Source organism: Bubalus bubalis, chromosome 4, assembly GCF_019923935.1.
Source record: "Bubalus bubalis isolate 160015118507 breed Murrah chromosome 4, NDDB_SH_1, whole genome shotgun sequence".
Taxonomy (NCBI): Eukaryota; Metazoa; Chordata; class Mammalia; order Artiodactyla; family Bovidae; genus Bubalus; species Bubalus bubalis.
The window spans coordinates 55,232,493-55,251,386 of record NC_059160.1 but is presented as its reverse complement, the minus strand read 5'-3'; the positions used below and the strand labels follow the sequence as shown (position 1 = coordinate 55,251,386).

Here is an 18,894-nt window from a genome sequence, read left to right as displayed (position 1 = left end):
TGTATTTGAAGCACTTAGTAGCTCCCATATGGATAGTATAGTACTACTATTTTCAGTCAGTTCAGTCGCTCAGTCCTGTCCAACTCTTTGCAACCCCATGGACTGCAGCAAGCCAGGCTTCCCTGACAAACACCAACTCCTGAAGCTTGCTCAAACTCATGTACATCGAGTTGGTGATGCCATCCAACCATCTCATCCTCTGTCATTCCCTTCTCCTCCTGCCTTCAATCTTTCCCAGCATCGGAGTCCCTTCCAATGAGTCGGTTCTTTGCATCAGGTGGCCAAAGTATTGGAGTTTCAGCTTCAGCAGCAGTCCTTCCAATGAATATTCACGACTGAATTCCTTTAGGATTGACTGGTTGGATATCCTTGCTGTCCAAGGTTCTCTCAAGAGTCTTCTCCAACATCACAGTTCAAAAGCAACAATTCTTCGGCACTCAGCTTTCTTTATAATCCAACTCTAACATCCATACGTGACTACTGGGAAAACCATAGCTTTGACTAGACGGACCTTTGTCGGCAAAGTAATGTCTCTGCTTTTTAATATGCTGTCTAGGTTGGTCATAGCTTTTCTTCCAAGAAGCAAGTGTCTTTTAATTTCATGGCTGCAGTCACCATCTGCAGTGATTTTGAAGCCCAAGAAAATAAAGTTTGTCACGGTTTCCATTGTTTTCCCACCTATTTGCCGTGAAGTGATGGGACCGGATTGAAGAAAGTTGGAGAAAACCATTACACCATTCAAGTATGACCTAAGTCAAATCCCTTATGACTATACAGTGGATGTGAGAAATAGATTTAAGGGACTAGACCAGATAGACAGAGTACCTGATGAACTATGGACGGAAGTTGTTGACGGTGTACAGGAGACAGGGATCAAGACCATCCCCAAGAAAAGAAATGCACAAAAGTAAAATGGCTGTCTGAGGAGGCCTTACAAATAGCTGTGGAAAGAAGGAAAGTGAAAAGCAAAGGAGAAAAGGAAAGATATACCCATTTGAATGCAGAGTTCCAAAGAATAACAAGGAGAGATAAGAAAGCCTTCCTCAGTGATCAATGCAAAGAAATAGAGGGAAACAATAAAATGGGAAAGACTAGAGGTCTCTTCAAGAAAATTAGAGATACCAAGGGAACATTTCATTCAAAGATGGGCTCAATAAAGGACAGAAATGGTAGGGAACCAACAGAAGCAGAAGATATTAATAAGAGGTAAGAGGTGGCAAGAATAACAGAAGAACTGTACAAAAAAGATCTTCACGACCCAGATAATCACGATGGTGTGATCACTCACCTAGAGCCAGACATCCTAGAATGTGAAGTCAAGTGAGCCTTAGAAAGCATCACTACGAACAAAGCTACTGGAGGTGATAGAATTCCAGTTGAGCTATTTCGAATCCTGGAAGATGATGCTGTGAAAGTGCTGCACTCAATATGCCAGCAAATTTGGAAAACTCAGCAGCGGCCACAGGACTGGAAAAGGTCAGTTTTCATTCCAATCCCCAAGAAAGGCAATGCCAAAGAATGCTCAAACTACCACACAATTGCACTCATCTCACACGCTAGTAAAGTAATGCTTAAAATTCTCCAAGCCAGGCTTCCACAATACATGAACCATGAACTTCCTGATGTTCAAGCTGGTTTTAGAAAAGGCAGAGGAACCAGTGATCAAACTACCAACATCCACTGGATCATGGAAAAAGCAAGGAGAGTTCCAGAAAAACATCTATTTCTGCTTTATTGACTATGCCAAAGTCTTTGACAGTGTGGATCACAATAAACTGTGGGAAATTCTGAAAGAGATGGGAAGACCAGACCACCTGACCTGCCACTTGAGAAATCTGTATGCAGGTCAGGAAGCAACAGTTAAAACTGGACATGGAACAACAGACTGGTTCCAAATAGGAAAAGGAGTATGTCAAGCCTGTGTATTGTCACCCTGCTTATTTTACTTCTATGAAGAAGCACAAGCTGGAATCAAGATTGCCAGGAGAAATATCAATAACCTCAGATATGCAGATGACACCACCCTTATGGCAGAAAGTGAAGAAGAACTAAAGAGCCTCTTGTTGAAAGTGAAAGAGGAGAGTGAAAAAGTTGGGTTAAAGTTCAACATTCAGAAATGAAGATCATGGCATCTGGTCCCATCACTTTATGGGAAATAGATGGGGAAACAGGGAACAGTGGAAAGAGTGTCAGACTTTATTTTTCAAAAGGGCTCCAAAATCACTGCAGATGGTGACTTCAGCCATGAAATTAAAAGACGCTTACTCCTTGGAAGGAAAGTTATGACCAACCTAGACAGCATATTAAAAAGCAGAGATGTTACTTTGTCCACAAAGGTCCGTCTAGTCAAGGCTATGGTTTTTCCAGTGGTTATGTATGCATGTGAGAGTTGGACTATAAAGAAAGTTCAGTGCCAAAGAATTGATGCTTTTGAACTGTGATGTTGGAGAAGACTCTTGAGAGTCCCTTGGACTGCAAGGAGATCCAACCAGTGCACTCTAAAGGAGATCAGTCCTGAGTGTTCATTGGAAGGACTGATTTTGAAGCTGAAACTCCAATTCTTTGGCCAACTGATGTGAAGAACTGACTCATTTGAAAAGACCCTGATGCTGGGAAATATTGAGGGCAGGAGGAGAAGGGGACAACAGAGGATGAGATGGTTGGATGGCATCACCGACTCAGTGACATGGGTTTGTGTGGACTCCTGGAGTTGGTGATGGATAGGGAGGCCTGGAGTGCTGCGGTCCATGGGGTCACAAAGAGTTGGACACATCTGAGCGAATGAACTGAACTGATGGGACCGGATGCCATGATAGTTTTCTGAATGTTGAATTTTAAGCCAGCTTTTTCACTCTTCTCTTTCTCTTTCATCTGAGGCTCTTTAGTTCTTCTTCACTTTCTGCCATAAGAGTGGTGTCATCTGCATATCTGAGGTGATTGATATTTCTCCCGGCAATCTTTATTCCAGCTTGTGCTTCCTCCAGCCCAGCATTTCTCATGATGTACTCTGCATAGAAGTTAAATAAGCAGGATGACAATATACAGCCTTGACATACTCCTTTCCCAATTTGGAATGAGATTGTTGTTCCATGTCCAGTTCTAACTGTTGCTACTTGACCTTCATACAGATTTCTCAGGGGGCAGGTAAGGTGATCTGGTGTTCCCATCTCTTTCAGAATTTTCCACAGTTTGTTGTGATCTACACAGTCAATGGCTTTGGCATAATCAATAAAGTAGAAGTAATGTGTTTCTGGAATTCTCTTGCTTTCTCTGTGATCCAACGGATGTTGGCAAATTGGTCTCTGGTTCCTCTGCCTTTTCTAAATCCAGCTTGAACATCTGGAAGTTCACAGTTGACATACTATTGAATCCTGGCTTGGAGAATTACCTACCATTTTAAATCACTGATATTTGGGTTTATTTGTTGCTACAGCATAACTTAGCTTAATATGCCAAACATGGATTTTCTTCAGGTAGGCCAATGCAATGAGTTTCCTAGGCTTGATATAGGGATCACCAGGGTTGATGCACAGTAAGCAAGAGCATGTTGCATCAGTGTTCACTTAATTGCAACACAGGGAACCTCTGAGGAAATGTGAAGATTTGTGCTTAGCTCTTCTTTGGATCCTTCCTGGTTGTGACCTGGAGAAGTATTTACTTAAGTTTCTCATATGTAAATGTAAACCGTATTGAAACCTTCATAGTGACAAGAAGATGAGTTTTTTAACAAGGTAATGTTAAAGGTAGTGTTTTAACAAGGCAATCAATAATGAGAGAAAGTTACTTATATTCTAGGTCCCAAGATGTTCATCCTCCATAACTATGTGCTTAGTAGTATCTGGGTTCTGGGAAGCTGTATGGTTTCCTAGAGACAACAGTGAAATATGTAATTTCAGAATTAATGGAGTTATAAACTGTATTAGTTTATTAACTGAAATACAGTTAATCTACAACATTGGTTTAGTTTCAAGTATACAGCAAAGTTATCTAGTTATATATATATATATGTATCTTATAATAACTTATGTAATATCTCTTAATAACCTATAATGGAAAATAATCTGGAAGAGAATACATAAATATATATATATATATATGTGTGTGTGTGTGTATATTGAGTGTATATATATTCCTTTTGTATATTGTCTTCCAGATTCTTTTCCATTATAGGCTATTACAAGATATTGAGTACAGTTCCCTGTGCTATACAGTAGGTCATTGTTGCTAACCTATTTTATACATAGTAGTGTGTATGTGTTAATCCTAAACTAATATATTAAGCCTGTATTAGGTTTATATTGCTGCATAAGAGATTACATCAAACTTTAAAAGCTTAAAACAGTCCATGTTTATGATCTCATAGTTTCTCTGTGGACCAAAAGTCTGGATACAATTCATTGGGGTCTTCCAATCAGGATGCCACAAGGTTGCCATCAGGATTTCAGCCAGGCTTCATTCCTTTTGAGTTCAAGGTCCTTTACGTGGTTATTGGCAGAATTTATTTCCTTGTGGTTGTCAGACTAAAGTCCCCCCTTTCCTGCTTGGCTGTCAATTAGAGGCTGCTCTCAACCCTTAGGGGCTGCTCACGACTCCTGGTCTTCCCAGGCTTTCTCACAACGTGGTAACTTAGTTCTTTAAAGGCTGCAGACGGATCTCTCTGACATTGAAACTGTTTCAAAGACTGACCTGATTGATTCAGGCCAATCCAGGATAATCTTCCTGTTTATTCACTCAAAGTTAACAGTTTAGTATCCCAGTCCCAGGAATGCCATCCCCTCATAGTCACAGGTTCCACCTATTTTGTTATTAAGGGCGTGTACTCAAGTAGGGTGGAAATCCTGGGGACTGTCTTATAATTCAGCTTGTCACATAACTTGTAACCTGAAGGAGCAGGAATTTATTGGGCAGAGAAAATAGCATATGAGAAAACACTGAGGCTGTCAGGAGTCTGGTGATGGAAAGAAGAAATGAGGGCCGTGTGACTGGAACCCAGAGAAAGGAAAAATGATACAAGATAAAGGAGTCCCTAGATCATGCATTGGCCACCTTAGTGATTTTCCAGACCGTCATGGGATACCATGGATCACAGTGTATTTTTAAAGATGTCTCTGATGTCAGCGAGAATACACAAGGCAAGAATGGAACTAGAGGGAGCCCAGCTTCTGGAAGTCTTCAAGGAGCTAGATGATGGAGACTTAAAGGAGGATGGTGGTGGTGGAGATGAAAAGAAATGGATGGATCTGAGAGAAATGTAAGAGGTGGAATCAGTAAGACACAACAATTGACTGAATGCAGTCTAAGGAAAAAGAAGTCAAAGGTGACTCCTGGACTTAAGAGGCTGATTGTGCCATTTGCTGAATCTCGGGATAGTGAGAAGAGCAGTGTTTTCCAGGAAAGTGGATCTGTTTTAGACACATTGGATGTGATGCACCCATGAGATTATCAGGGGTAGATAGTATGTTGGCCTTTGATGCTGATGTGGAACTCAGAGGAAGGGTCTGAACCAAAGATAGGGATCTGGGAGATAGGCGACACTTAAGGCCATTGGGAAGGGATGCAGTCTTCCAGGGAGAACAGGTAGAATGAGACTAGAGTCTGGATGGAGTCCTTGGGGAGCCTCATGTAAAGATATGCCAAGGAGGAGTGGGGAGCAATTTCATACATCTGTTTCCTATCTGTTAGTGTTAGTTGCTCATTTGTGTCTGACTCTTTGTGACCTCATGGACTGTAGCCTGCAGGCTCCTCTGTCCATGAAATTTCCCAGGCATGACTACTGGAGTGGGTAGCCATTCCTTTCTCCAGAGGCCCTTCCCACCCTGTGAAGTTGAATCCGTGTCTCCTTCATTGCAGGCAATTTCTTTACCATCTGAGGCACCAGACAAGTCTTATTTCCTGGCCGATGCTAATGTTATCTTCAAGGAATGAGCATTGTGACCATTTAGGAACATAGAGTATCTCAGAGGCTTTTCTCTACCAGGGCATAATGGAGGGAGGGAGGGAGGAAAAGAGAGAGAATGTGTGTGTGTGTGCAGGTACATGAGTTGTGGAGAGAGAATTGCGTCAGAATCAGCTGAAGAGCTTTTTTGAAACTACACTCAGGAATTCTGAGGAGCCCTCAGGGAACCAAGAATGAAGAAGGAAAATGAAACAAAAAGGCCTTTTTAGAAACATATGCCCTCATTTTTCAGAGAAAACTTGAAGCTCAGAAAAGTGGAAGTCATTTGCCCAGTGACACACAGCTGAGCTGATGGCAGCCCCACTGAAAGGGGTTGAAATTGCTTAGCAATTGCTCTGAAACCTTCAGCCCTCCAGAAGTGTACATTTCTCCATCTGTTTCAGAGGCTAGGTTCTAGATATACCAAAAAAAATTCTACCATCAGCTGTAAATTAGCAGCATGTTCTCCATGCATTCAGTAGCTATGGGAGGAAGAAGAAAATTCTTATAGAGCTACTTGCAATATGACCATGTAGCTTCAGAGCAATCATGCTTGATACTGTCCTCATTTTACAAATCAGGAAACTGAGGCTTATGAACTAGGAGCATGCCAGGAACACACGGGGAATGTGAGTGGCAGAACCAGGATTCAACTTTTTTTTTTTTTTTTTTTTTTTAACCACTGACCTGACATTCATTCACAAATGTCATTCAGTTCAGTTTAGTCGCTCAGTCGTGTCTGACTCTTTGCAACCCATGAACTGCAGCATGCCAGGTCTCCCTGTCCATCACCTGTCCATCGAGTTGTTGATGCCATCCAGCCATCTCATCCTCTGTCGTCCCCTTCTCCTCCTGCCCCCAATCCTTCCCAGCATCAGGGTCTTTTCAAATGAGTCAGCTCTTCGCATGAGGTGGCCAAAGTACTGGAGTTTCAGATTCAATATCAGTCCCTCCAATGAACACCCAGGACTGATCTCCTTTAGGATGGACTGGTTGGATCTCCTTGCAGTCCAAGGGACTCTCAAGAGTCTTTTCCAACACCACAGTTCAAAAGCATCAATTCTTCGGTGCTCAGCTTTCTTTATAGTCCAACTCTCACATCCATACATGACCACTGGAAAAACCACAGCCCTGACTAGATGGACCTTTATTAGCAAAGTAATGTCTCTGCTTTTTAATTTGCTGTCTAGGTTGGTCATAACTTTCCTTCCAAGGAGTAAGCGTCTTTTAATTTCATGGCTGCAGTCACCATCTGCAGTGATTTTGGAGCCCCCCAAAATAAAGTCAGCTACTGTTTCCACTGTCTCTCCATCTATTTGCCATGAAGTGATGGGACCGGATGCTATGATCTTAGTTTTCCGAATGTTGAGCTTTAAGCCAACTTTTTCACTCTGCTCTTTCACTTTCAACAAGAGGCTCTTTAGTTCCTCTTCACTTTCTGCCATAAGGGTGGTGTCATCTGCATATCTGAGGTGATTGATATTTCTCCCGGCAATCTTGATTCCAGCTTGTGCTTCCTCCAGCCCAGCATTTCTCATGATGTACTTTGCATTTAAGTTAAATAAGCAGGGTGACAATATACAGCCTTGACGTACTCCTTTTCCTATTTGGAACCAGTCTGTTGTTCCATGTCCAGTTCTAACTGTTGCTTCCTGACCTGTATACAGGTTTCTCAAGAGGCAGATCAGGTGGTCTGGTATTCCCATCTCTTTCAGAATTTTCCACAGTTTATTGTGATCCACAAAGTCAAAGGCTTTGGCATAGTCAATAAAATGTCATTAGCATATTTAAAGGAAACTGTATGTACGGTACCTTGGAGTTCAATGTATAACTGAGCATTTTTCAAAAAATAAAGTGATGATGGAATTGAATCCACAAGAACATACATTTACAAGCCCTGCTGTCCTCTTGTGAAGCAGCAGGTCTGAGCCCAACTGCCTTGGTGAGAATCCAGGCTCCCTCCTTCCTCGCCGTGTGATTTTAGCCCAGATCTCTGTGCTTTAGGTCCTCATCTGTAGTGGAACAGGCTAATGAAGCTGCCTGCCTCATGGAGTTGGTGTGAAGATGACGTTATTTAATGTGTGTGAAAGCCCTAAAACACTACATAGCATGTGTTACACTCTGTAACTGCTCCCATCCTACTGCTGCTATTTAGTTTTTCTCTGAGAGTCGTATCTGAGTTCCTAATTGGAAATTCATCTCTCCTTTTTGCCCCAGAATTTTGTGGGTTTGCTCTGTTCTCCTGACAGTAGGGGTATGAGAGAGTGAAATCCTTGTAGTTGCCTGAGGGGGTAGTGGAGAGAGGCAAGTGGCTACCCCAATGTGACCCTTTGTGCTGAATAGATTGCATCATGGAGTGTCTTTATGCCTCGGGCCCTCATCCTTTGATTTCTGCCTGGAAGACACTTTCCCTGGGTAATGGAATGGCCTCCTTTCCCATGTCTTCTGGTTTCTGTTCAAATGTCACCTTATCAAAAGGCCTGTCCACAGCACTGTCTAAAATAGCATTTCCTTTTCACCATCACTTTCTATTTCCCTCCCTTCTTTATTCTTCTTCGGAGCACGCCCTCGGCAGTATCATGTGTCTTATTTATTGAGGGTTGTGTCCCCAGTAGAACTTGAGCTCTGTGAGGATGGGGATTTGGTTTGTTTCACCCACAGGTATATGCCCAGCACCCAGGACAGTCCCTACTCATAGCAGGCCCTCAGTGAAGCTTTGTGGATGACATGACTGGATGAGTAGTGAATTGTTCAGTCATGTCCAACTCTTTGCAACTCCATGGACTTCAGTATGCCAGGCTTCCCTGTCCTTCACTATCTCTTGGAGTTCGCTCAAAACTCATGTCCATTGAGTCAGTGATACCATCCAACCATCTCATCCTCTGTCACTCCCTTTTCTTCCTGCCCTTAGTCTTTCCCAGCATCAGGGTTTTTTCCCTGTGAGTCAGCTCTTTGCATCAGGTGGCCAAAGTATTGGAGCTTCAGTTTTAGCATCAGTCCTTCCAATGAATTTTCAAGGTTGATTTCCTTTAGGATTGACTGGTTTGATCTCCTTGCAGTCCAAGGGGCTCTCAAGAGTCTTCTGCAGCACCATGGCTTGAAAGCATCAATTCTTCGGTGCTCAGCCTTCTTAATGGTCCAGCTCTCACGTCTGTACATGACTACTATAGCTTTGACTGTACAGACTTTTGTCAGCAAAGTGATGTCTCAGCTTTTTAACACACTAGGTTTGTCATAGCTTTCCTTCCAAGGAGCAAGCATCTTTTAATTTCCTGGCTGGAGTCACCATCCACAGTGATTTTGGAGCCCAAGAAAATGCTAAGTTACAGTTCATGTTGTGAGATGCATGGTCAGCTGCAGAGACTACTGTGATTTCCAGGTACCCTTCTGCTGAATGAGTTTGGAACAGACTGTGTGATTCTAGTCCATGTTTTGCAGATGAGGAAACTGAGGGCAGAGAAGAGGCCAGGCTCTAATTCTAAGAGGTAGGTAGAGCCAGGACTGGGCAGTTTTTGCCATGTTTCACAGGTTGTTTTAATCTGTATGGTAGAATAGCCCCAAAAGTTTGCAGCCCCGGGGATCAGGTTGTTTCTTTGTGGCCAGTGAGAAGTTCATAGTCAGAGAAGTGAGGTGACTCACCCAAATTCGCAAGACAGGACCTGGCCCAGGCATTCTTTCCACCACAGAGCAGCGTGTGGTTGGCTGTTGGCCAGTGAAATCACCTGACGAGTGACATCAAGGAGACTTCTAGAAAGTACCTAAGCCTAGGTCTCCTTTAGTCTTTTCTGCTCTAATGAAGTTTCAGCTCTTTTAAGACAGTTGTCTTCAAGGTTATGGGGATCATCTTTTGAGCTGAGGTGGCCTTTTTAATTTCGACAGCCTCTTGCTTTAGGGTACCCTGGGACTGACCCAGACCCATGGGGGCTATTTCCAAACAGACCCCTGTTTCCTTCCCTACTCACCTGTTCCCTGTCCCTGTTTGGCACAAATATAACCCCAGGATGCACTTGTATCTTAGATGAATCAAATGAGCTTACAAGTGAGAGCGAGGCGGCTTTCTGTGAGCCAGGCCCTCATTCTGCAATGTCCATTGAAAGGAACCTGTTCAGTTTTCACATGAAGCTACCCCTCCTCGTAACCTCTAGGCAAACACCTCTTTGTTCCTAACGTTCCATAGCTATACTTTCATGGCCAAAATCGGGAAACCAGGTGGGAAGAAAGAAATCTTGTTTCTCAATTAAAGCTTTAACTTTAAACCATATTTTCAAATGCTCTAATGAATCTGCCCGCAATGCGGAGATCTGGGTTCAGTCCCTGGGTCGGGAAGATCCCCTGGAGAAGGAAATGGGTATCCACTTTAGTATTCTTGCCTAGAGAATTCTATGGACAGAGGAGCCTGATGGGCTACACTCCCTGGGGTTGCAAAGAGTGGGACACAGCTGAGCAACTAACACTTTCACTTTAATAATTCACAAGCCTTCCTTCTTACCATTTAAAGGGTATTTTATGTGCATAAGGAACTAGCTAAGTACTTTGCATCCCTTAAACTCTATAGTCCTCAGAAGAACTCTGAAATAAGTGCTGCTATTGTTCCCATTTCACAGATGAGAGAATTGAGGCTTACAGAGTTTAAACATCTTGTTCAAGGTCACCAGCTACTAATAGCAGGTCTGGTACTTGACCCCTAACTCCAAAGCTGGGACTTTTTAACAATTACACTATATGCTTGCTCCATTCTATTTTTATTCGGTGTCCAAAGAAAGGTTGCATATCATTGCACAATAGCTCTTGTATAATTCTACCAAATTTCACGTATAGTTTCTATCTCTGTGGCTTAGGTATTAGCATCTCAGGGACAGGAATGATCTCATTTTTGTTATAGCCCAAAGCCAGTTGCCTTATGATAACATAAATGACCCTTCCCCAGCACAAGGCAAGTGGTTAATAAACATGCAATAAATATTTGATAAAAAATGATTAACCAAATCCTTTAAAATTGCTTTCCTTTCTCCTGCTACCTTTTAAAAAGGGCCACCATCCTGTTTCATTAGAACCCAATCAGCAAAAATGGACCTGAAATGAAAACAGATTGATAAAAATTTCCCAGAATAAGGTTTCTATGGCAGACGTGAGGTCTAGTCCATTTCTTCTGCATGCACACATATCCTCCATGTATGACTCTGTACATGATCATGATCTCATTCAGACAAGCATCATAGGGCCAAACAAAACTCACAATTGCAGTGAGATTTATCTCTGAAATCAGAGATATGTGTATGTCACGATGGAGGGAGGTCCCTGCTGCATGTCCATCTGAGGAAACCTGGGACATTGCCAGGGGTGTTCAGCACCTGGGAATCCTTGGAGAAAGTGTAGGAAAACCACAGCCTCAGAACCCTGGGTACAGAGCCACCTCTCATCTCTTGATGAGGTGTTCTCAGATAGCTGATGGCTCTCTCACCAGCATGGACCAGGGGAGTTGTGGGCTTCGTTCACTGGTTGGTATATGCTGTGTGGGACAGAGGTGTGCTGGAAGAGGGACATGGCGTAGTACCTGTGTGCCTATCTCGGATACAGCTGTCACTCAGGAGAACCAGCTGGAACATGGATGTTCCCAGTTTTCCTTCAAGGAACAAGCTGGACACCATGAGAGCAGAGATCCCCGTCAGCTCTGCATTAGAATCAGGCTGCAGCAGCAAGGCTGGGACCAGGGGCACTGCTGAACAAGGTCACCTCTATGCAGCAGCCCAGTATCCACAGGAAGGATGACCTAAACTGCCCCTGGCTTATCCAGTGCTGCTCATCACTTCATCCTTCTAGAAACCCATTTCTCCTGGCTTCTGCTTTGTCCCTCTCTTTGTTTCCCACCTCCTTCTCTGATGGCTCCTTCTCAGTCCTCTTTGATGGTTGCTTTCTCCTCTTCCAAACCTCTTAAGTGTTAGTGTGCCCTGAGACTTGGTCCTTCCCATTTTCCTCCAGTCTTTCCTTTGGTGATCTCATCAAGTTCTGTGCTTTTAAATATCAGCTACACGCCTGCGATTCTCAGTAAGTCCCACCCTCTGAGAGCCAGACTCCTGTGTCCATTTGCCTGCTTCAACCTTCTGTGTAACTACCACCCAGGTAGTCCAAGCATGCGTATCCCAAAGTCAGCAACCTTCTTCTCCCTGACTGTCCTCTGTATCAGTGCATGGGAGTAACCATCCCAGTTTCCTGGGCAAAGCAACCTGCACAGGATTCTAAGACACTGGATTTTTTTCTCACTCTCACTGGACTGATCCCAAATTTACCTCCAGGTAAATCTCAAGTCTGTCCATTTCTCCTGTGTAGTCATGTCCACATTCTGGTTCCTGCCACCATCTTGTCTCACCTGGCCTCCTGGAGTAACTTTTCTAGTGAACTTTTCAGTCCTATGCTCCCTGTAGGAATTTCCCATGGTTATTCAGATTGTGCTTTATTTTTTTTAAATATTTATTTATTTGGCTGCCTTGGTCTTAGTTGTGGCACGCAGGATCTTCAGTCTTTATTGAAACATGCGGGTTCTGTAGTTGTGACATGCAGGATCTGTAGTTGCAGCCGGCAGACTCTTTAGTTGTGGCATCTAGTTCCCTAACCAGAGATCAAACCTGGGTTTCCTGCGTAAGAGTCCAGAATCTTAGCCATTGGACCACCAAGAAAGTCCCCAGGGTATATTTTCTGAAACAAGTGATGCCATCACCTCTCTGCCTTTAACCCATTGATAACTTTGCATTGACCTTAGAAAATAAAATCCAGACTCCTAACAGCATTGAACTTGGCCTGGCAGGGTCTGTTCCCAGGTCTCCTCTACAGCCCTGTGATCAGGTATTCTTCCTGCCTCACACTTTACACTGTCAATCACTGGAGGATTTGGTTCCTGGTGTGGTCTCTGATCTCTGAGTCTTCATACTTGCTGTTCTCTCTGCTTGGAATGCTTTTCACTTGGCTTCTCCCATGGCTGGCGTCCTTCTCACCTTTCGAATCTGAGGTTGGATGTTACGCCTGCATGGATCAAACAGCTGATCTAAAGCAACTAAAGCAAGTACCCCGCTTCTTCTGGACCGCAGCACTATATTCTTTTCTTTTTTACAACTTTTCATAATTTTAACTCATATGTTTATTTGTTGTTTAATGTCTGTCTCCAGACTGTAAATTTGGGTGACTGTAATATATCTAACCACCTGGCAGAGAACCTGATATGCCAGTTCAGTCACTCAGTCGTGTCCGACTCTTTGCAACCCTGTGGACTACAGCATGCCAGACCTCCCTGTCCATCACCAACTCCCGGAGTTCACTCAGACTCATGTCCATCGAGTCAGTGATGCCATCCAGCCATCTCATGCTGTTGTCCTCTTCTCCTCCTGCCTTCAATCTTTCCCAGCATCAGGGTATTTTCAAATGAGTCAGCTGTTTGCATCAGGTGGCCAAAGTATTGGAGTTTCAGCTTCAGCAACAGTCCTTCCAATGAATATTCAGGACTGATTTCTTAATGGACTGGTTGGATCTCCTTGCAGTCCAAGGGACTGTCAAGAGTCTTCTCCAACACCACAGTTCAAAAGCATCAATTCTTCGGTGCTCAGCTTTCTTTATAGTCCAACTCTCACATCCATTCACGACTACTGGAAAAACCATAGCCTTGACTAGATGGACCTTTGTTGGTCATGATCTCTGCTTTTTAATATGCTGTCTAGGTTGGTCATAGCTTTTCTTCCAAGGAGCAAGCGTCTTTTAATTTCATGGCTGCAGTCACCATCCACACTGATTTTGGAGCCCCCAAAAATAAAGTCTGTCACTGGTTCCACTGTTTCCCCATCTATTTGCCATGAAGTGATTGGCCATGATCTCAGTTTTCTGAATGTTGAGTTTTAAGCCAGCTTTTTCACTTTCCTCTTTCACTTTCATCAAGAGGCTCTTTAGTTCTTCACTTTCTGCCGTGAGGGTGGCTCATCTGCATATCTGAGGTTATTGTTATTTCTCCTGACAGTCTTGATTCCTGATATGTAGTTGTCATTCAGTGAATGTCTGATGAACGAATGAATGGGTGTCCTTGGAGGAATATGTAGGGACTGTGGAGGGAAAGGAGATGGGCATTGGGAACTTGACTTTCAGAATTTCTTCTGGTTTAGACTTGTAGTCAAAGCCTGGAAAATCCTTTTCAGGTAGTAGTTTCTTATTTGTGACATTCACAGATTGTAAGTAGGTAACCAGTAGTGCTGTGTTCTCCCCCCGACCACCAGTGTGCTATGGCCCTTCTTGCAGATAATGCTAACATGTTTTCAGATGGACTACGAGTACCTTACCTGTTTTATGCCATTTAATACAAAACTCAACATTCATAAAACTAAGATCATGGCATCTGGTCCCATCACTTCATGGCAAATAGATGGGGAGATGGTGGAAACAGTGTCAGACTTTATTTTGGGGGGCTCCAAAATCACTGCAGATGGTGATTGCAGCCATGAAATTAAAAGACGCTTACTCCTTGGAAGGAAAGTTATGACCAACCTAGACAGCAAATTAAAAAGCAGAGACATTACTTTGCCAACAAAGGTCCATCTAGTCAGGGCTATGGTTTTTCCAGTGGTCATGTATGGATGTGAGAGTTGGACTGTGAAGAAGGCTGAGCATTGAAGAATTGATGCTTTTGAACTGTGGTGTTGGAGAAGACTCTTGAGAGTCCCTTGGACTACAAGGAGGTCCAACCAGTCCATCCTAAAGGAGATCAGTCCTGGGTGTTCATTGGAAGGTCTGATGTTAAAGCTGAAACTCCAATACTTTTGGCACCTCATGAGAAGAGTTGACTTATTGGAAAAGACTCTGATGCAGGGAGGGATTGGGGGCAGGAGGAGAAGGGGATGACAGAAGATGAGATGGCTGGATGGCATCACTGACTTGATGAACATGAGTTTAAGTAAACTCTGGGAGTTGGTGATAGACAGGGAGGCCTGGCGTGCTGTGATTCATGGGGTCGCAAAGAGTCGGACACGACTGAGCGACTGAACTGAATACAACTCAACTGATACGTGTTGCTATCATTTCCCATTTTACAGTTGAACAGACTGAGGCACAGAGAGATTCAGTAGCTTGGCCAGGATCACAGAGCTAGTAAGAGGTAGTATGAGTATGTGCAGTTGAACCTCAGAGTCTGCAGCCCCATCTAACCTCTGTGTTGCAGCTACCTATGTGGCTCTATCCCTGTATTCTCTTCCGAATTGACCTTATCCAATCCCATGGATTTAAACATTGTCTGTCTCCTGGCCATATTCATTTTGTATCTCTGACTCAGACTGCTCTCCTAAACTCCAGACACAGTTTGGTCTGGACTCATTTATCCACCCACAAGATGTCTTTTCATGGGCGTTAAGAACTTAGTATGTCCTAAAGTAAGTTTGTGATGCCTCCATACCCCCACTCCCAAACCTTTTCTCCATCAGTGTCTTCTTTTCAGCCATTGTTTTGGGGGTCATGAGGTGAAGAGATGTGTACATTTACGCATTTTTAAAAGGTAGATTGCTTGGGTTAGATAATGGCATGCTATTTATTTTTTCCCTTATGGTTACCTTATCTAACCTTCAAGGCAAGGACCACAGTTTATATATCTTTGCATTCCCAGAATCTATACATAGATCATGTTCAATATGTTCTTGTTGAATGAACAAGAAAGAAGAAAAGTTCTCTGTGGCTCTTACCTTTTTCTATTCCAAGGGTTTTCCATGGTACTTTTAAATTTCTCCAGTCATTCTTCTAAGGAGATTTTTCAAACTCCTCTAAATGGTTGTTTTTCTTCTCCCCAAGGTTCTAACCTAAGGGGTTTTTATTGTAGTATATGAATGAAACAACTCTGTTTCAAAAAATCATTTCCATTTCTCTTCATTTTGGTACTTGCACACTTGGATTTATGTGGAAAGGAATACTTAATAAGAAGGAAAACCTATTTAGACCCAGTAGTATAATCATTCAGTACTCGAGAAAAAGAGTGATGTATGAGCCATATAATTAGCAGTCATGTTTCGCATTTATTTTTCTGAGCTGAAGTTCAGTTTCTCCTTAAAAACAGAAAATAAGCCCCATACACACATAGACGCAGGCATGCACAGATGCAGACCCCTCCACACACATAACACATGAATAGACACCCATCATCATTCAAGGAATTCAGTTAACATTTTTCTCAAGATTATCAAGATAATCTTAAATATAGCTTAATTTCCCCTCTTTGTGTAAACTGATAAAGAATTCAGAGATTATGTGTCTTCAATGCATGTAAAAGCCATGGATTTATTTAAACCTCAGAGTTTATCAGATAAAATGGACAGAGTCAAGGGATGTGGGTGGGGACTCAGATTTGAGTGAAATAAACTTTCAGTTTAGCTGTGGGTGAATTGCTTAGTCTCTTTCCCTTTTTAAGAAATTAAAGCCTCTCTTACAAGTTTGAGAATAAAATGAAGTAATGTGTAAAAGTGCTTGTAAAATTATACAGCACTAAATATAGTAAAGTGATGATATAAAATAAGTATAACAGGCTTTATAATCATTGTTATAATTGAAATAATAAGAAAATGGAGGGTTTTTTTTAATCATACTGAGTGACTCAAAGCAGTTGCTCATTTATGCAGAAAATGGTTGAAATCCCACAGTAGAATTTTAGTTGACTCAGTACGTGTTCAGATAATGAACTTGGCTTTTTCATACACAGAAGTATGACACTTAGAATATGCCCTGAATGGGATATTGTATCCTCCCTAGTGTGTTCATATATTCATGGGAGATCTACAAAATGGTTATTCTTGAGGTAGATTATATATTTTCTGTAAAACTAGCAATCACAGTAATTCTGTGAAGAGAGTATATTCTAAGATTTCATGCTCTAAATCAAGGTTTGGTTGATTCTGTGAATCAGTCCCATGGCCATTTGTCTTCTTTATTTTGCACAATTTTACTCTTCCTCTCATGAGAAGATGGAGAAGAAACAACAGGAAGTGAGAACCTTGTCAGAAAACTAGGCAAATTTAAAGAATTCCTAGTATCATCATGAAACCTCCCAAGTGAGGAAGCTGCAAAACCTTCCCAGGCTCTAAAGCATATCTTTCTTTTTTTCTTTTTTAAAATTTTATTTTAGCCTTCCTGCTACATAGGGCTCCCAATTTTTACCTGGGCCAGGACGAACTGTTCACATTTCACCAGGACTTCCCTGGTGGCTCAGTTGGTAAAGAATCTGCCTGCAATGCAGGAGACCCAGATTCAATCCCTGGTTTGGGGAGATCCCCTGGAGAAGGAAATGGCAACCCACTCCAGTATTCTTGCCTGGAGAATCCCATGGACAGAGGAGCCTGGCGGGCTACAGTCCATGGGGTCGCAGAGTCGGACACGACAGCAACTACACCACCACCAGGCAAATATCGGTTGAGAGCCCCCTCTATAGCAGGAACTGTTCTGGGGCCAAAGGATTCAACCATGACAAACAGAAGCTTTCCTTGTTCTCAGGGGGCTTAAAGGTGGGTGCCTGCTTGTCCTACGTTGAAAGGTAAAACCTTATTTCAGCCTGAACTGCCAGAAAATTTGATTTTTTTTTTTCTAACCAATATCAGGGGTTCCCCTTCACCATTGTGTACTTGGATCCTGGCCCTTCTCCCCATGGGAAAGTCAGCATCACCAAACTTTCTGAGAATGTTGTCGTTGATACCAGTTGGCTTTTCCATAATATCTTGAGGTGTTCTTAGGCCTTGAATACAATATTTATAAGCCCAGCAAGAAGACCCTGAAAAATGAATTATGAAATGAATGAAAATACGAAAAATGAATTACAGCTGCCTTTCATCTGCAATGTAAAAACAGTTCCCTACAGTGCAAATGTACCCCTGCTAAAGCATGAAGTTGAGAGTTTTTTGTCAGGTGTGTAGAAATATTGACTTGTGTATAGATACTGTTATAAGGAGAGTTCAGCCACAAAGGCCCAATACATCTTAAACTATGAAATTTTAAATTGATTTTCTTAAACTATGAACACTTAAATGGTATGCAGTTCAGGATGACCCTGTGTGAAAAGATAAGGATAAGTAATTGGCCATTTGGCTCATTAAGCTCTGGCTTAACTGTTTCTCATCTTTCTTCCACATCCTTCCACAACTCAGCCCTCGCCCTGGGAAATGACTTCCAAAGGAAATCTAATAAGGGATGTCCCTGCCACCAGAGGCACAGACCAAAACCTGTTGGGTAGTTAATGGAGTGTGAAGTCCTAGTTTTATGGCCCTGAGTTCTGTGTTGATAAAAAGCCCCAAAGAAGGGAAAGGTTTGGGGCCAAAGAGCACGGTCCTTTGAAAAAGCCTTGCTGATGCTGGCCAGATTTAAGACACATCTCTTAGTTCCCTTTATCCCCACCACCAACTATTGCTTTTGCCTGAATGATTGAGAGCATCTCTTTCTCCATTTCACTGTGACTCTCCCTTATTCTTTCTCTTCCATGCAGCAGCCGCAGTGGTCTTTGAGCACCTAAATCCAAATGACTTCCCCATGTACCTAGCATAAAGTTTAACTGTGTTGTTGTGGCTTGTGAAGCACCGCATACTAGCTCCTGCTCACCTATCCAGCCTCTTCTCATGCCAGTCTCTGTGATTAATCCACCCCAGCACCTCCATCTTGCTCCTTGCCCCTCCCCTATAGGACATACTAAGCTGTTTCCCAGCCTAGGGGCTTTGTACCCAGAACATTCAGCTTTTTACCCAGCTGGCTCCTTCTTTATATCTCAACTCACATGTCCACTCCTCAGAGAGGAGAGGACTTTTTTTTTGACCCTTTGTCCAAGGAAATGGATATCCCACTCCAACTTTTCCTCCCAAGACTCTGTTGTCTTCAGAACACTCAACTCTCTGAATCTCTTTCTCTTGTTAACTTGTTTTTGCCTGTCTTCTTTTGTATGTGTGTATTTGCAGAATGTAAATGCCATC

General features: G+C 42.7%; 1 protein-coding gene across 18 annotated transcripts in view; it reads left to right on the top strand.

Moving 5' to 3' along the window:
* ANO4 (anoctamin 4) overlaps positions 1-18,894 on the top strand; it is a 442,247-nt gene that overhangs the window by 283,920 nt on the left and 139,433 nt on the right. The window lies entirely within an intron of this gene.